At 41.4% G+C, this 17,318-nt stretch overlaps 2 long non-coding RNA genes across 4 annotated transcripts in view; one reads left to right on the plus strand and one right to left on the minus strand.

Moving 5' to 3' along the window:
• The window catches only part of LOC123364694, an 88,185-nt gene extending 80,026 nt beyond the window's left edge, over positions 1-8,159 (plus strand). The window contains exon 4 of the long non-coding RNA XR_006577230.1: positions 8,059-8,159. This is a non-coding gene — a long non-coding RNA (uncharacterized LOC123364694). The remainder of the gene's footprint in view (positions 1-8,058) is intronic.
• LOC123364693 overlaps positions 1-17,318 on the minus strand; it is an 85,072-nt gene that overhangs the window by 57,195 nt on the left and 10,559 nt on the right. The window contains exon 1 of one of the 3 annotated variants that reach the window (XR_006577228.1): positions 10,627-10,757. The exons of the other annotated variants lie outside the window; for them this stretch is intronic. This is a non-coding gene — a long non-coding RNA (uncharacterized LOC123364693). Of the gene's footprint in view, positions 1-10,626; positions 10,758-17,318 lie in introns of those variants that run through there. 3 annotated transcript variants of the gene reach the window in all.

Consider the following 17,318-nt stretch of genomic DNA (forward strand, 5'->3'; position numbering starts at 1 on the left):
GAAATTGGTTCAATAAAAGATATTACCCTCACCCGCCTTGTCTCTCTGTGGGAAGGGGGCATTTTCCCCTTGTACTCCTACCCTTTTTAAATTAAAGTTCACATTGTACACAACTGATGAGGCTGCAGGAAAAGCTCTAATGGCATTCTAGCCCACTCCATCATATTTTGAGCCCTGGACCTGGTCCTTAGGCAAAACTACCATTCATTGACTTCATTGGGAGTTTTGTCTGTGAGAGATATGTAGGATTTGATTCTAGTCTAATACTTGAAAAAGTACAGTTATCAACTAAATGTGCTAATGATTTTTGCTGTTTTGTCTGTTGTGTGCATAAGTGGAATTCTTTGTGGGCAAATACTGGTTTAAATCTTCAGGTTAATTTTGCTAAATCGTTTTAAAAAAATTCCTAGAAGTATGAACCGTAATTTTCCAGTAGTCTAGGGCAGTGGCCCACTGGCTGCATGTGGCCCGTCAGAGTAACCCACTGGTGGGCTGCCAGACAGTTTGTTTATATTTGCATGGCCACCCGCAGCTCCCATTGGCCGGGAACTGCAAACCACGGCCACTGGGAGCTGGGGGCGGCCGTGCAAATGTAAATAAACTGTCTGATGGCCCGCCAGTAGATTACCTTGACGGGGCACGTGCGGGTGCCCACAACTGGTCTAGAGCCTTCTTGCATGACAGTTTATCTGTGTAATTTGATCATGTATTGCAGTTAGGGTGATCAGATGTCCCGATTTTATAGGGACAGTCCCGATTTTGGGGTCTTTTTCTTATATAGGCTCCTATTACCCCCCACCCGTGTCCCGGTTTTTCACATTTCCTGTCTGGTCACCCTAATTGCAGTTAATATTTGTCCCATTCCTGTAACCCCACATACTTAACTCATGTTTGTAAAATAATCCTGGAATCCTAGTCTTTTCCTGGGTGTGGAGAGATTGATGGAGTGACAGGGAGATGATAAGGGAGTTGTTTGTTTTGTAGTTACGATGTCTTTGTAATGGCCTTTAATTGCTATCTTTGTTTTTAATGTTTAACGTTCTGAGATAGACTGATCAGCCCAAATATATAAATTAAAAATGTTTGATTTGATTATGAAATACAGTAACAAAAAATGAAGATATCCTCAGCAATAATAATCAAATAAGACTTAAGGAATACAGAAAATATGACATAAGGAGAATTTTTCTATACAGAATGTTTTTCAAAATTTTCCATGAGGCATCAGTAGGTCAAACACATGTCTGCCTGGAAAAAACAGCATAGAACTCCGAACACATGTTTGGCTCTCTTGGAAATCATTGGTACAATCCAGCTGCTGTCTATCCCTCAGACAGGCCTGGCTGTGGCCAGGGTCCGATGGTTTAGGATGAACAGAAACAAAAACAAATAAAAGCAAACAAAGATTTAAAAGACATCCGGCTGTAAACTATTTAACAGAAAATAAAACAATTGAGTCTGATTTATGTTTCTTGTTATATCTGCCTATGGATTGACACATATCGTGTAAAGTGAGCTAATCCTTTTGCATGTTCAAACACAGTAGCTGATTTTACAAGATACCATATGCAACGTTATTCACTCACAGTCTGTATATGACATCAGAGTTAAGCCATAACAGTTCAAGCCAGAGATGACTTAAAGGACAAGTGAAAAGCAGTTGAATGGGTTTATCCTTTCCCTCCTTTCAATTCATAGTAGTTGCTAATTACTGAAGGGGGGCAGATTAATTGAATGAACTAAACTTGGGAAAATGTGTCTGACTGCCAATTTGACCTCTAAGTATCTTTTGAACTTAATTCACTATTGCACCAGACACAAAGACTTATTTGAAATGTTCAGCTGTTCCACTGATTATACAGGTAGCTTATTTTAAGAATATCAGGGTTTTGGTTACCATTTCCTACCCAGTTGTGTGATAACTATATCTGACTTGTTATTTGTGATAGTGTGTGTACAGGCTGATGGCTACATGATGCTGAGAGTGGTATTCATTTAATTTCTCACTCTTTAAAATACTGATGCTCATTTTATGGAACAAAAGGATCCACCTTGAATTAACACTGAAAAAGATCATAATAGTAGTAATGTTTGATTGTATCAGAAAAATTGTCTAAAAAATTTAGTCAGTTATGTGAGGCTTACTATAAATGTTTACCTAGAAATAATAATAATATCTAGCTCTTATATAGGACTTTTCATGGGTAGATTTCAAAGTGCTTTATAAAGAAGATTAGTTTCATTATGTCCATTTTACAGATGGGGAAATTGAGGTACAGAGCAGGGACATGACTTGCTCAAGGTCACCCAGCAGGCCAGTGGCAGAGTCAGGAATAAACCCAGGTCTCTTGAGTCCCAGTCCAGTGCACTATCCACTAGGCCATACTGCTCTGAAGAGAAACCAGAGCCTGTAGCATTGTGTAATAGCATTGTTGAACTGCAAGAATCTTCTTATACTTGGTGGAGGATATTATTATTTAATAGATCATCAGTGGACAAAACTTCATCTGCACAGGTCTGATCTGTTCTAAACTCCGAATGTACATTCACTAAACTCCCGTGTCACCATAAAGTCACACTGCCATGAGGTAAGAATGTCCTGCCATTCACTTCAGTGGCATTTGCAGATGCTCTATACCTAGCAGGATTGAACTTTTCTTCAAGTGGCATTTTCAAAAGAACTGAGACAAGCTAAGTTTTGGCACCAGTTTTGACCATTAGCTAGAAATGGTATGAAAATATTTATTTATCTATTGTACTTCTTATTGATTCTGAGATGCACCCCCAAAAAATCTACACATCCCCTTTTGATAACAAGCCTACAGGCTGAAACATTATTCACCAGCAACAAGGACTGTTCTAGATCTCCCCATGCATTGCTGATATTTATTTTACATTTTTGTAAAGTGGTTAGCTGATACTGTGATAAGAGCTATAAAAATTAGTAAAACATACACAGTGATCTGTTTCAGAAGCAATCTGGATTTGCTTTGTTTATTCAGAGGAAGATGCCAATGCTATCACATTAACATTGTTTCTTACAGAGATTTCACACAAATTCAAATGGGAAAATCACCAAATCAGAAACCAAAGAATTGGAATGGGAATATGCAAATCTTTTAATTAAAATAAAATCAAAACAAAATAACTATGGATAACACTGCAAACCAAAGCATTCTAATCCCATAAAGTTGACCTGGGCTTTTTGAATTTGATTTCATTAAAGCAAAGTTGCACCTCCTGAATTTGAGCAATAGATAATAATACACTTGCACAAAGCCATTCTATGTGGCAGCATCACCTTCCAGAAAGATTTTTTGTACATAATCTGGAAATTCCATAGTGTTATGGCTTTGATGTGCAGGAATGCATGATTCCTACATATAAGTAATTGCTAATTGCTTTTGGCTTTGTCTTAAGCCTCTGCTTTTCACTCATCCTTACATGCTAGATCTGTGTAATTAAGCAATATAGCTCAGCTGCTCCCATATTTGGTATAGAATCATAAAATATCAGGGTCGGAAGGGACCTCAAGAGGTCATCTAGTCCAACCCCCTGCTCAGACCAGGACCAATCCTCAACTAAATCATCCCAGCCAGGGCTTCGTCAAGCCTGACCTTAAAAACTTCTGAGGAAGGAGATTCCACCACCTCCCTAGGTAACCCATTCTAGTGCTTTAACACCCTCCTAGAGAAAAAGTTTTTCCTAATATCCAACCTAAACCTCCCGCACTGCAACTTGAGACCGTTACTCCTTGTTCTGTCATCTGGTACCACTGAGAAAAGTCTAGATCCATCCTCTTTGGAACCCCCTTTCAGGTAGTTGAAAGCAGCTATCAAATCCCCCCTCATCCTTCTCTTCTGCAGCCTAAACAATTCCAGTTCCCTCAGCCTCTCCTCATAAGTCATGTGCTCCAGACCCCTAATCATTTCTGTTGCCCTCCGCTGGACTCTTTCCAATTTTTCCACATCCTTCTTGTAGTGTGGGGCCCAAAACTGGACACAGTACTCCAGATGAGGCCCCAACAATGATGAATAGAGGGGAATTATCACATCCCTCGGTCTGCTGGCAATGCCCCTACTTATACAGCCCAAAATGCCATTGGCCTTCTTGGAAACAAGGGCACACTGTTGACTCATATCCAGCTTCTCGTCCACTGTAATACCTAGGTCCTTTTCTGCAGAACTGCTGCCTAGCCATTCGGTCCCTAGTCTGTAACAGTGCATGGGATTCTTCCATCCTAAGTGCAGAACTCTGCACTTGTCCTTGTTGAACCTCATCAGATTGCTTATGGCCCAATCCTCTAATTTATCTAGGTCCTTCTGTATCCTATCCCTATCCTCCAGCGTATCTACCACTCCTCCAAGTTTAGTGTCATCTGCAAGCTTGCTGAGGGTGCAGTCCACACCATCCTCCAGATCACTAATGAAGATATTGAACAAAACCGGCCCCAGGACCAACCCTTGGGGCACTCTGCTTGATACCGGCTGCCAAGTAGGCATGGAGCCATTGATCACTACCCATTGAGCCCAACAATCTAGACAGCTTTCTATCCACTTTATAGTCTATTCATCCAGCCCATACTTCTTTAACTTGCCAGCAAGAATACTGTGGGATACCGTACCAAAAGCTTTGCTAAAGTCAAGGAATAACATGCCCACTGCTTTCCCCTCATCCACAGAGCCAGTTATCTCATCATAGAAGGCAATGAGGTTAGTCTGGCATGATTTGCCCTTGGTGAATCCATGCTGACTGTTCCTGATCATTTTCCTCTCCTCTAAGTGTATCAGAATTGATGTACTTAGTGCGATGAACTGTTACAAATGTTCCTTACAAATGTAGCCTCTTTTTTGGATAGAGAATCCTTCATGCACTGACACTGGTGTTCTTCAGAATATTTTGATTTGAAATGATTTGCTGTATAGTTTGGTCTAAAAATTTTTGGCCTCTAGTTTGTGAACTGTTCATTTTGATGACGCACCATTCTCTATTGATGTTGTGTGAGGCCTTTCTGCATCCTGATTGGATGACTGACACATTTTAAACAGGGGAATAGTGAATAGTTAATAATGCACTTTTGGACAAATAATAATTGATGCTAGAATTCATCAATATTCCTATGAATGCCTGGCAGGTGTCCGACTATTTTGTGTATTTTTATTTAATTTCTCTGGATCTATTTTTAAAATGTGTGGGGTGGCGGGGGGGATTATCCACAACTCTGTGCAACCATGACACAAGTTACAGCAAGAAACAAAATTAAATTGCAGCTTACACCTCAAATCGCCCTGGCAGCAGAATTCTGCTCCTCCCATTACATAGGTTATACCCCTTCCCCGGCAATAGACTGTACAAACAGCTGCATCCTGAAGTGTCAATGGCCCAGACCTGTATTTCTGACTGAGAGGGAGCAGTAGCTTGTTCAGAGTGGAGGGCCCCTCGTGGAGAATGTTTTTTTGCCAGCACCCTCTCTTTGTCACAGAGAGCGGTTTCCAGCCTGATAGTAGTATGGCCCCAGGATAGTGGTGGCCTCTCACAGAGGAAGCTTCTAAACCATTCCAGTATAACTCCATAATCATAGCGAACCCCACTTATCTCCTCTCTGTGTGAAAATATAACTGAATCAGTTACTGAGATATAGTTCATCTGTTCTAATGGCATGGTAATACAAATAATATAATATTCACATTAACATTTGAATGGTTTATTTAAAATAAATTGACGACATCTGAGGTAACATTATGGGACTGAGGCTCCTAAGTGATTTACATGCTTTTTAAAATGTATGTAGACCTGAGCCAGAGTGAAACCTCTAGATAAAAAGCCTGGGCCTCTCTACTGCCCACTGAGCTCTGTGAGGCTCTGGGGGAGAGAGAATGTATTTGATAGGCTTTTCTATGGTCTCCAGCACTGTAGTATCCGAGCATCTCACAAACGTTACTGAAATATTCCTCACAACATCCCTGGAAGAGAAGGTAATTTTAGATGAGGAACTGAGAGGCATTGAGAGACTAAGGGCTGGACTCCTAGCTAGTATAAATCTGCATAGATGCACTGAAGTCAATGGAGATGTACCACTTTACACTAACTGAGGCCTGGTCCATGGTTTTGACACTGACTTAGTGTCAAATCACTAAGAAGAGAAGGCAAATCTCCAGAGTCTCACTGTAGTCAGAGTGCTAGAAAGAGAAGCGCATCCTCAAGTTGGAATCCAAAACCAGCTTTGGATCTATATTTTGTAAGTGAGGCCTATGCCGGAGTCTCTGTATTCTAATGGCTTTCACTCAAGAGCTGAATTCCATGGATGGGTGTAAAAATGTCTTCCTTTAGTGGTATTACCATAGCAACTGGAAGCCTTCATCAAAGAGAAAACAAACAGCAAAGTGTCTCCTTTTCTTTCATGGCCCCCATACTAAAGAGGGTTGCATGATCTTCAGCAGAGATGTTGCTGGAGTACATCATGGTGTGGAAAGGTGAAATGTGTCTAGTACAAGCCAGAGTAATCCATTCCAGACATATGTGTAATGCAGGGGGAAACAGGTGCAAACAATTGAGCCAGCTGTCAGTAAGCTACAGTGATCGCTTTTGATATCTTAATCGTTAGTTGATCCATGTGCAACATTGGCAACATCACTGTCATAGCTGACTGCCTTCTGCACATCTGTAAACCTTTTCTGGGTGCTTCTTGATGTGAGTATGAGGGTCCATGAAGCCCTGACATCACGAGAAACTAAATTGGGCATGATTGCTGCCATTTCCGTTTTCCTGCTACACAACCCAGAGTTGACAAATGTCAATAACTGCTAATAGCTCACTACTGTTTGTCATATGCCACACAGGGCAGGCGTGAAGAGAGATCTGTGTGTTCCCGTAAGCATTACTCAGTAACCAGTTAGTTTGAGAGACCACCTCTCATTGCTTTTGTAGATAAAGAAATTGCTGTCACATCATTCCATGTAATCCTGGTGGCTGCTCAGTGGTATACGTTTTCCCACTGTATGTAACTGAATCCAATACACAATGAAACAAAATACCTTGGAAACCACAATAGCACAAAATAACAGAACAATAACTGTTTAGCTTGATATATGGTGATATTGGTGAACAATTTAGCTTCATCCTCTTCTCCCCACAGACAACATTAACATAACTATCTGTAGCTATTTACTACCCACTGGTAAAAAGTGGCATGAATAATTATTCTAAAATTGGTCACTTATGTTGCTATGGCCCACATCTTTCTGTGTCAAGTTATAATGGGTTATGTTCTGTTGTGTGCTATCAGATAAGATGTACTGTAATTGAAGTATATATCACACGTGGCAGGAATTGTATGTTTCGCCTTATTTTTGCAACTGCAAAATGGATTTTGTATCAGTAGAGTAGGTTTGTGCTTGCAATAGACTTGCAAGTGCAAACTGTACATGCTTCAAGGGAGGTCTGTCCTTCTGAAAAAAATGTAGCCCTTGGTGAAGATATTTATTTTACTGATTTGTTTCTGAATGGGTCAAATGTTCAACTTGGTTTTCATCTCTGTTCATTTTATTGCCTGTTTAAGTTTCTGACTAAATATGGCCATAAATAACATTTCCGTCAATAAGTACATCAGTGAGAATGATGTGATTACAGAACTGACAGGTAAATGAATATGGTATGTGGAGCTGTATTAGCAGTTTTATTTGCATCCATTAACATCCAAGTCATCTGAGGATTTCCTCCGGTATACCTCAGGTTTACTTTAATTTACATTGTTCTCATTTATCATCTCTCTTAAGAATCTGGGCAAAACAAAGTTATCTTCCGTACCCTCAGCGCTAGCTTGTGACTTTAAGCTACAGCTGTGTTGGAGGTGGGGGATGGAAGCAGGGCCTGAGAGTCCAGAGCAATTCTAGCTGACTCATCAAGGATTCATTCAAGGGTTTGAAGGAGGGCACAATGCAGTGTTTTTACTGTCTCAAGCAGCCTGGCTACCTTCTGTCATTTTTCAGCACTGAAGGAAGTACTAGATAAGATAGAGAACAACAAGCCTGGCTGATAACTTCCCAATTTCTATTCCAGCTAGACCATGGTTCCACTATTCTCAGGCTCCTGGTTGCCTAGCTTTCCTGGGTGATCTGCAAGGGGAACACAAAGACATCCCTGCAGGGACAGATTCTGCGATGATCGTATGTCTGCTGTCAGGGAAACCTTTCAAAAGGTTGTATTACAGAAACAGACTACAGGTTTCTACTTCCCAGATTGAAGAAAATAAGAAAGAAAGCCCTCATATAACAAAGTTTATAGGGACTTTGTTCTGCGGGTCAGCTCAGACCCAAAAGAAAAACATTCCTTTTGCAGGAATTAAGCCACTAACCACAGACTACCCAGAGAAGAAGCAGGTGGCCAGATCAAACCATATGCCTCTGCCTTGGTTTTCCCATGTCAGCAAAACCAGTTAGGAGATATGGCAAGATAGTCAGGGCTGCCTCTTTATCAAAATTGGTAAAACCCAAAGAGGATTCATTTTGGGGTGCCATCGTTTCATTCAATTAGTTAACCTCATGTAGCCTCAGAGACCAGCAGCAAAACTCGCAAGCTTCTTTGCTCTATGCTGATTAGGTAGGAAGTCTGATTTTGGTAATGCTTAAGATCAATGAGCATTGAATGAGAGAAAAATCTTAATTTCCATGAACTCCTCTTGTCAAAGAGCACTCAAACCAACATTCATTGTAAGCCTATCAATGATGAATAAGATCCAGGTGTGTATATCCTTCTTGATGTTAAGGAGTACTGAGGCAGAGAATAGAAAAGGCCTGAAATGCTCTCTGCCTCACAAAACTGGCTTATTTCTTTGTCTTCTCTATGCTGTACTACTTATTTTCTTCTTTGGTAGGGAGGTAGTCTGGATCCAAGACCATGTTTATTTCTCTTTCTTCTTTTTCTTTTCTTTCCTTCTCTACTTGTGTTCTGTTTTAGAACTTACTTGCTCTGTGTTAGGGCTATGTTTAATTTAAGATTCAAAATGGAGGGTTATCCATTTTGTGACATAAGCCCTTCCCACAACATGAAGCTAGAGTGCTCTCTTTATTCCCCAGTTTATAAAAACTGATTATGGGTTATCAGGTTACTTTTGATTTCAAGACTAGATAATTCTCTTTATTTTATTTTTTTCCCCTTAACTGGAAATGTGCTGGGGATTTTTTTATATACAAGGATGTGTGTGGACATTTTTGTACTATTTTTGTGAAAAACATGTGTCTCAATTTCCCTACTCACTTTGTGTTGTTGCCCACTGGCTGTGAAGGAGTTAATTGCTCCTCTGCAACAGGTCTATAAGGGTGTCATATTGGCATGTCTGGGTTGGTATCAATGAACTATCAAGAACTGTCTACATATAAATGAAATTGCCTCAGAGATCAAATGAAGGATCAGAAACTGGTTATTAACTTAACATAGTTAAGGGAGCCAAGGGAAGCAGAACCTGAACATAACGGGACTGCAACTGGAGACAAAGGACTAGGTGTGAGGAGACTACGATACATGCTGCCCAGAGCAAAGAGACAGAGAGAGATGAAATCCAGGAGGCTTTGGAAAAGAGGGGCAGGTGATACTGCTAACATAAAGGTTCTGTTGAGTTTTGCTTTTCCATATTAAAGTAAGGGTTCTTGCATATTTGCATCCCAGTTGACTACTAACTGCCTCACTGCAAATACCTCTTGGTTGCATTGTTCCCTAAAGGGGTAAAGTCTCTGCCAGGGGGGCTAAGCTCATTTGGACCTGCTGGAGAGCCACAGTGAGAAAACTGGGTACTGAATTCAGAAGGCCCAATCTCAGAGTATTAGAGCTACGGGGCTTGTCCTTGCAAAAAGTGGAGGCCTTAAGGGCCTAGCATGTTGGAGGGGGCACTCCCAGAAAGACTTTGAGGCATAGCACACCGGGTAATATTATTACAGCATGTAACTAGTTAAACCTACCAGGGTATGCTCATAATTAAGCTCATTAGTCACACAATGTTATCAATGTAACCTTAATCATCTATTCCACTCATTCCTTTTGCCTGTCCCACTGTTTGATGCTCTTACTTGCTTCATCATATATGTAGACTGTAAACTCTTTAGGGAACACATCTATTATCTTTGTCTGGTAAATGCCTAGCAGACATTTGACTTGTTAGAAACAGTAAGTTTTAACAAATGAAGCAAAACGATGCCCATTGTGCGCACACAGATTTATACACCAGCCAGATTCACTTCTCTTTTAAGCCGGTAGAACTCCATTGATGTCAATGAAGTTGTGCCTGTTAAAGCTAGCAATTAATTTGGCCCATCATGTCCAGGTGTGAATAGAGATGGATTAAATTGTACCACACTTATACAACGTATCTAGGCAACTTTTATTTTCTCTCTTCCTTTTTCAGGTACAGGAAGGCATCAAAGAGCCCCATCACAGGCAAGAAGCAAGAATGATAAAGACCTCTCTTACTTTTGTTAATATTCTAATCTCTCTTTCTCCACTGAAAATCCTACCTACATTTTAACACTGAGTTAATGGACTTCATTTACTGATGTTACTTCCATGGCTTTAGGAAAATTTATACTGAATTTTATTCTACTTAACTACCTCTGTGATCCTGGAGAGTTTGTTTACCTGTCTTGTTGGTCTCAATATTAGTAGGAAGACAAGTAACTTCTGGTTTTGTTTGACATGGTTGGTTGTCCATACAGCTTTATCTGTTCCCTCTCGTTATGCAAGGTATGTTTTTTATACATTTCTTTTATTTTTCCCTGTTGGAAAAATTAAAATATTCTGTTAGTCCTTCATGGCATCTGGTTCAAATTCAGTGAAGAGGGAAGGAAAGATAAACCTGATTTATAGGGAATACCAATGGCTTTCTTTTGGCTGTGAAACTTAGCTCTGCCCATATGATGCCATTTAAAGTGCAAAATGACTAACCATGTGTGAAAAGTAATGTATCGTTATTCCCTTCAAACCCAAGGCAATCTATTTTTATACAAAGCTCTTTGTATTTAATTTCTGTTTGTTTTATATTTTTAATTTCAAAATATGTTGTTTTCTAGAGCAAGGATTTTGAATAGACATTTAAATGGTTCTACTCTCTAGTAATAAGCACATCGCAAGTATTCTGGCACCCCATCAATATCCCTCTGTGATATCATAATTAGACAGTAGAGACCTACAGTGAAAAAGGGATTTGGGAGAAGAGCTCCAAAAAGACTGGAAAGAATAAAGAGGGCTCTTGAAATATCTCCAGGTAACCACAGCTGGCTGGCCCCCATGCTGTACATATTGATATTATGAGGTCTGAAACCTCTGGTCCTGACAGCTGACATTATTCATGCTGGTCCTAATACCTTTATAGCCCAAGTCCTTTTGGCTTCAGCTAGCAACTTTGTGGGTCCCCATGGCCCTTTTCCCAAGTCCACTGTGGAAAGCCCTTCTCCAGCATCTCCTACAAGTCTTTTTCAGTCTCCCAATTAGTCCATTGTCTCCACATACTAAGAGCAGTCTACCTCTTTTATAGACCCCAAAGCCCTCTAATTCCTTGATCATGTTACCTCTAGACTCTGTCCCTCCTGGAAAACTATGCTTCCCAGAATGCCTGCTCTTAAAGGGTCCAAGGGCTATAGCTGGCATCAGACCCCCAAGGGAAAGTGCCTTGTTCAGTATTGCCAACCAGAAAAATCATGACAGGCTTAAAAATCATGAGTTTTTTTAAAAAAACATAATACCTTGTGGGCTCTTTTTTATTTTCTTTCTAGTTTCGGAGCCTTTAGGGTGCACTTGGGTCATGCTTTTAAGGTTTTCTTCATAACTTATGAGGGCTAGAAACTTACTTTTTATTTGAAAGAAAGTGGAGAGTCTCATGTAATCTTTTGGTTCCAGCAGCTGGACCTTTGAGGGAAAAAAAGCACCAAATATTGCAAAACTTGCACAAAAAAAACTGAGAGTTGGCAATCCTCCCTGACAGTGACATTTTATTCTCACATGAATCACACCATTTGAAACCCAAGCATTTCTCTGCCATAACTGGCTCCCACCACTGATCCTAAAACAAAAACTACAACTTTAGTTGAAATCTGAGCCCAGCTACAGTCAAGGTGAGGGGAATGGTTCCAAGGTCACTTGTACCAGTGGGATGGTTATGCAGGGAAGGTCAGATATCTGTGCTATGAGAATATGCAGACATCAAGACATAACATTTGCCATACCAGATTGAGCTATAGAGAGATGAGTCTAATTTAGATTGATTTTTGTATAACTAGACAGACGGATTGGTTTTCTGTGTTCCGTGCTTTCACAGTACTGTGCAGCAGTATGACACACAAGCTCTGAAGTGACTTTTAACTTTGAATAAGCAGATGACTGAAGTGGTTAGTGAGTCCCACTCTGCCTGAATAGGGGAGCAGGTCACCTAAATAGCCTGAAGAGGGGAAGAGGAATTTTCAGGCTGTCCTTTGAAATCACTGAATGTTGGAGAGAGAGTGATTAGTTGGTTCCATCCTTTCCCCTGAAGATAGTATCCAACACTGGGTCAGAACTTCACCTGTGCTGAGTGTACCCTCTAAGCCACCTTTCTGCTCCCCTGATCCTGATCTCACTTAAAGCAGCCTATTTGGGGGAATCTTCAGCTGTTCCTTTAGGGCTTCTTTCCAGCTGCTTTGTATTGTCACAGCAACCCAAGAACCTGGCTGCAGGTCACTTTCCCCCTAAGATCTATCACAAGAAGTAAGATGTTGAGGAACAAAGGATGGTGGGAAGGATTAAGGGCCATTTTGAGATCTTCTGTATCACTCTGTATTGTTTGTTGAAGAACCCCACTAATTGGGCACAGAAACACTATTCTATTGGAACACTTCTCATCTCTCCCCTGGCTTGACTCTCATGGAAAAATCACTTCCTACCACAAGTAGACTTAGGCCTTGATCCTTGTTTCCAGCTAGGCTACACTGTCTGTGAGACCTTAGGGTAGGAAGTCAGAAATGATCCAATTTATGGCTGCCTAAAATGGTCCCCAAGTAAGCAGCCATTGTGGCAGATGGGGATTACCAAAATGCAATACGCTCTGGCAACATGTCCTTTTTGACATGCTCCCAGTACACCAGTAGATGCTTATGCTGATTCAATGCTACCCAGTGATTCCCTTATACCAGGTTAAACTCCAGCTGGTGACTTTGGCTAGCACTAAAACTGGACCAGTACTGCATCAAGATTCAAGTTCTGGATAACTTTTCCCTTTGATCATCTTCCGCTTCACTTTGAATTCCATGTTGAAGCAGAATAAATGAATTTGTAAACATTTTTGTAATTTTTTTCAGATCTAACTTTTCTACCATAGAGTTAAATTTATTTTTTATTGAGATCTTTGCTGTATTCTTTGAGTCTAGAAAACATGTCTTTGAAAGCAAACTGTATCCTTGTGAAATCATAGCAACTAGAGAAAAATCACACAACTGCTCCCCAGAGCATGATCAACATGGAAACTAAAAAAGTTTTTCAAAGAAGGCTGGTGCCTCTTTGACAGTTATGGGCTGCAATGTTATGTCAGCTACTATCTTGTACATAAATCATAAGACATTTGACTCTTTGCACCATTGCATTGCAGCTGCTTTTATACCCCGTCACTGATGCTAGCACTTGAAATGCAGCATGGAGGTAAAAAGTCCCACAGTTCATTGCATAGTATGATTGTCAACCTGCTTTTTTCACCTTCATAGTTTTACTATTACATAATCATTCATATATTTTTGCAAACTTAATCCATTTTATTTCCCAGGATTTGAGACTGGTAGGGTTGACGCTGTTGTCCATGCCAAGAACCTGGGAATCTTTTGTTGTGTGGGGTTTTACAGATTACCACAGTAAAGCTCAATTTTTTTCATACTGTGACCCAAAGTTGTAACAGAAAAAAATATTTTGGACCCTCACCCATCTAGCCATAAAGAAAGGGAGAGTGGTCGTACTCTTTCCCATCCCCCAAATAGAGTGGACTAGCATATACCTAGACGAGTTTGTCTCTGGGCTCACAGATTAAGTGGAGATACTTAACATGTTTTGATTCAAGTGCACTTTTCCTGTATTTGACCCCAGAGGGCAATAGAAGGATTACTCTACCCCCAGTTTTGTCCTGTCTGAAAATGGGTCTTTGGTAAATAGAATATCTGGAGAGAGGAGATGAGCTAACACTGGTTCTGCACTCTCAGTCAGCTTCCTTGTGTGATGTAGATCAGGTTAGGTGACTCATCAGCAATAAGATCATGGATGGTGAAGAGTTTATTGATCAGAGATCTTGTATTGATCAGCATGAGGCTGGGATCCTGGGAGAGGAAGGTAGGTGGGTGGTCAGTCTAATTGGTAGTGTGGGAATCAAGTGATTTACCAGATAACTAGACAGTAACATGAGTGCCCATCTGCCTAGGGGAGTAAGTAAAAACAAGTGCTTGGTGAAAGATCTGGGATGCATTGGATGCCCAAGATATGGAAAGTGCGCTTGAAACCCATGCATGGTTTCTGTGCTGCTGTTCTGCTGTGGCAAAGCTCCACTCCTTGACATACCATTGCATCCCAGCAGAGTAGCATCTTTCCAGACTAAACGCAAAGCTTTTTGTTTTAATTTTTAGTTGGTTCTTTTTATTGAGGTCTTATATTGTATTATTAGTGTTTATCTCCTGTTTTAGGATGTATATTAGAACCATAGGGCTAGCAGGGACTGCAAGGGTCATCTAGTCTAACCCCCTGCCAAGATGCAGGATTTGTTGTGTCTAAACCATCCAAGACAGATGGTTATCCAGCCTCCTTTTGAAAACCTCCAGTGAAGAAGCTTCCACGACCTCCAGAGGCAGTCAGTTCCATTGTCCTACTGTTCTTACAGTTAGGAAGTTTTTCCTGAGATTTAATGCTAATCTGCTATGTTGTAGTTTGAACTCATTGCCTCTTGTCCTGCCCTCTGTGGCAAGAGAACAACATTTCTCCATATTTTTTATGGCAGCCTTTCAAGTGTCTGAAGACTGCTATCATACCCCCATCTCCTCTTTTGCAAACTAAACATAGTCAGTTCCTCCAGCCTTTGTTCATATGGCTTGCATTCCATCCCTTTGATCATCTTTGTCGCTTGCCTCTGGATCCTTTCCAGTTTCTCTACATCCTTTCTATATAGTGGTGACCAAAATTGAACACAATACTCCAGCTGAGGCCTAACCAGTGCCGAGTAGAGCAGTACTGTCACCTCCCGTGACTTGCATGCTATGCCTTTGTTAATGCAACCTAAAATTGCATTTGCTTTTTTTGCAACAGCATCGCATTGCTGGCTCATGTTGAGGTTGTGATCCACCACAACTTCCAGATCCTTCTCAGCAGTACTGGTGCCATGCCAATTTTCCCCCATTCTGTATCTGTGCATTTGTTTTTTCTTTCCTAAGTGCAATATCTTACATTTGTCTGTTGAATTTCATTTTGTTTTCTATAACTCTGTTCCCCAATTTATCAAGATCCCTCCGAATTTTAGCTCTATCCTCCAAAGTTTTGGCAATTCCGCCTATCTTTGTGTCATTTGCAATCTTGATCAGTATGGTCTCTGTGCCTATATCCAAATAATTAATAAAGATGTTAAACAACACCAGACCCAGAACAGATCCCTGTGGAACCCCACTTGAGACCTCCCTCCAATCCAACATCATTCCATTAATAGTTACTCTTTATTTGTGGTTGTTTAACCAATTATGTATCCACTTAATGGTAGTTCTGTCAAGCCCACATTTCTCCAGCTCACTTATCAGAATATCATGTGGACTGTGTCAAAAGTCTTGCTAAAGTCCAAGTATATTATGTCCACTGCATTCCGCTATCCACTAAATCAGTTACTCTGTCAAAGAAGGAAACCAAGATGGTTTGGCATGATTTGTTCTTGGTAAATCCATGCTGGCTGCTAGTAATTACCCCATAATCCTCCAGGTACTCGCAAATTGGATGTTTTTTATACATTGCTCTAGTAGGGTCCCATTCATCGAAGTCAGGCTGATTGCTCCATAGTTCCCCGAATCCTCCTTTTCCCCCATTTTAAAGATAGTCACTGTTAGCCCTCTTCCAGTCTGCTGGGACCTCTCCTGTCATCCATGAATCTGTAAAGATTATTGCCAGTAGCACCGAGATTTCTTCAGCTAATTCCTTCAGCACCCTCAGGTAAATAGCATCCAGCCCCTTGGTCAGAAGATCTCTGATGTGTTCTTTACTTATCCAGATCTCATCTCTTCTCCTTTATTGTCTATGGTAACTTCACTAGTTGTCTGGTCACATGTTATTTTTTGTAAGACTGAAGCAAAGTATGCATTAAGCAGCTCTGTCTTCCTACAATCTTCTATTACCAGCTCATCATCTCCATAGAGCAGTGGACCCACACCATCTTTCTTTTTTGTCTGACATTTGAAGAACCTCTTTTTGTTGTCTCTAACATTTCTTGCCAGCTGTAGCTCATCCTTTGCCTTGGCCTTCCTGATTTTGTCCCTATATGCTCATGCAAGCTGACTTGTTGGATAAATTACATTTTTAGTTAATTTATCTCTAAGCATCTTGTGGCCTTTGGGCATGTGCTTATATATTCAAATCTTTATTATAGCCATTAATACTTTCACCAATAGGTTAAGAGCTGTTTTGTTCCCCAATCTTTGATTGGGGTGAAAGTAACTTAAAGGACTTATGGGTATGCCGGAGTCCTGAGTGGGGTGTGACCTCAACAGGAAGAGGCGTGGCCTCAACGGGAAGAGGCGTGGACTTTCAATATTTAAAGGCTCTTGGGCTCCGGCTGCGGCTGGGAGCCCCAGGGCCTTTAAATCACCCTGGAGCTACCAGCTGCAGAAGTGGTTGGGAGCCCCGGGGCTCTGGGGTGAATTAAAGGACCTGGGGCTCCAGCCGCCGCAGAGCTCCAGGCCCTTGAAATCACTGCGGGAGCCCTTATGCCACTTCCCCCAAGGCGGCAGGGCTTGGGCTAGGGCTGGGGTAGCGGCAGCAGAGCTTCGGAGGCAATTTAAAGGGTCCGGGGCTCCAGCCACTGTGGGGAGCCCATGGCCCTTTAAATCCCCACCGGTGCTCCGGCAGCGGGGCTCAGGCAGCGCTTTAAAGGGCCCGGGGCTCCCTTCAGGGGCCGGAACTCCGGGACCTTTAAATCCCTGCCTGAGCCTGGCTGCCAGATCTCTGGTGGTAATTTAAATGGCCTGGGGCTCCCCGCAGTGGCTGGAGCCCTGGGCCCTCCCCGCAGTGGCTGGAGCCCTGGGCCCTTTAAATCACCACTGGAGAAGTCGGTCCAGTCTGGCACAGCATACTGGCTC

Source organism: Mauremys mutica, chromosome 2 (assembly GCF_020497125.1).
Source record: "Mauremys mutica isolate MM-2020 ecotype Southern chromosome 2, ASM2049712v1, whole genome shotgun sequence".
Classification (NCBI taxonomy): Eukaryota; Metazoa; Chordata; order Testudines; family Geoemydidae; genus Mauremys; species Mauremys mutica.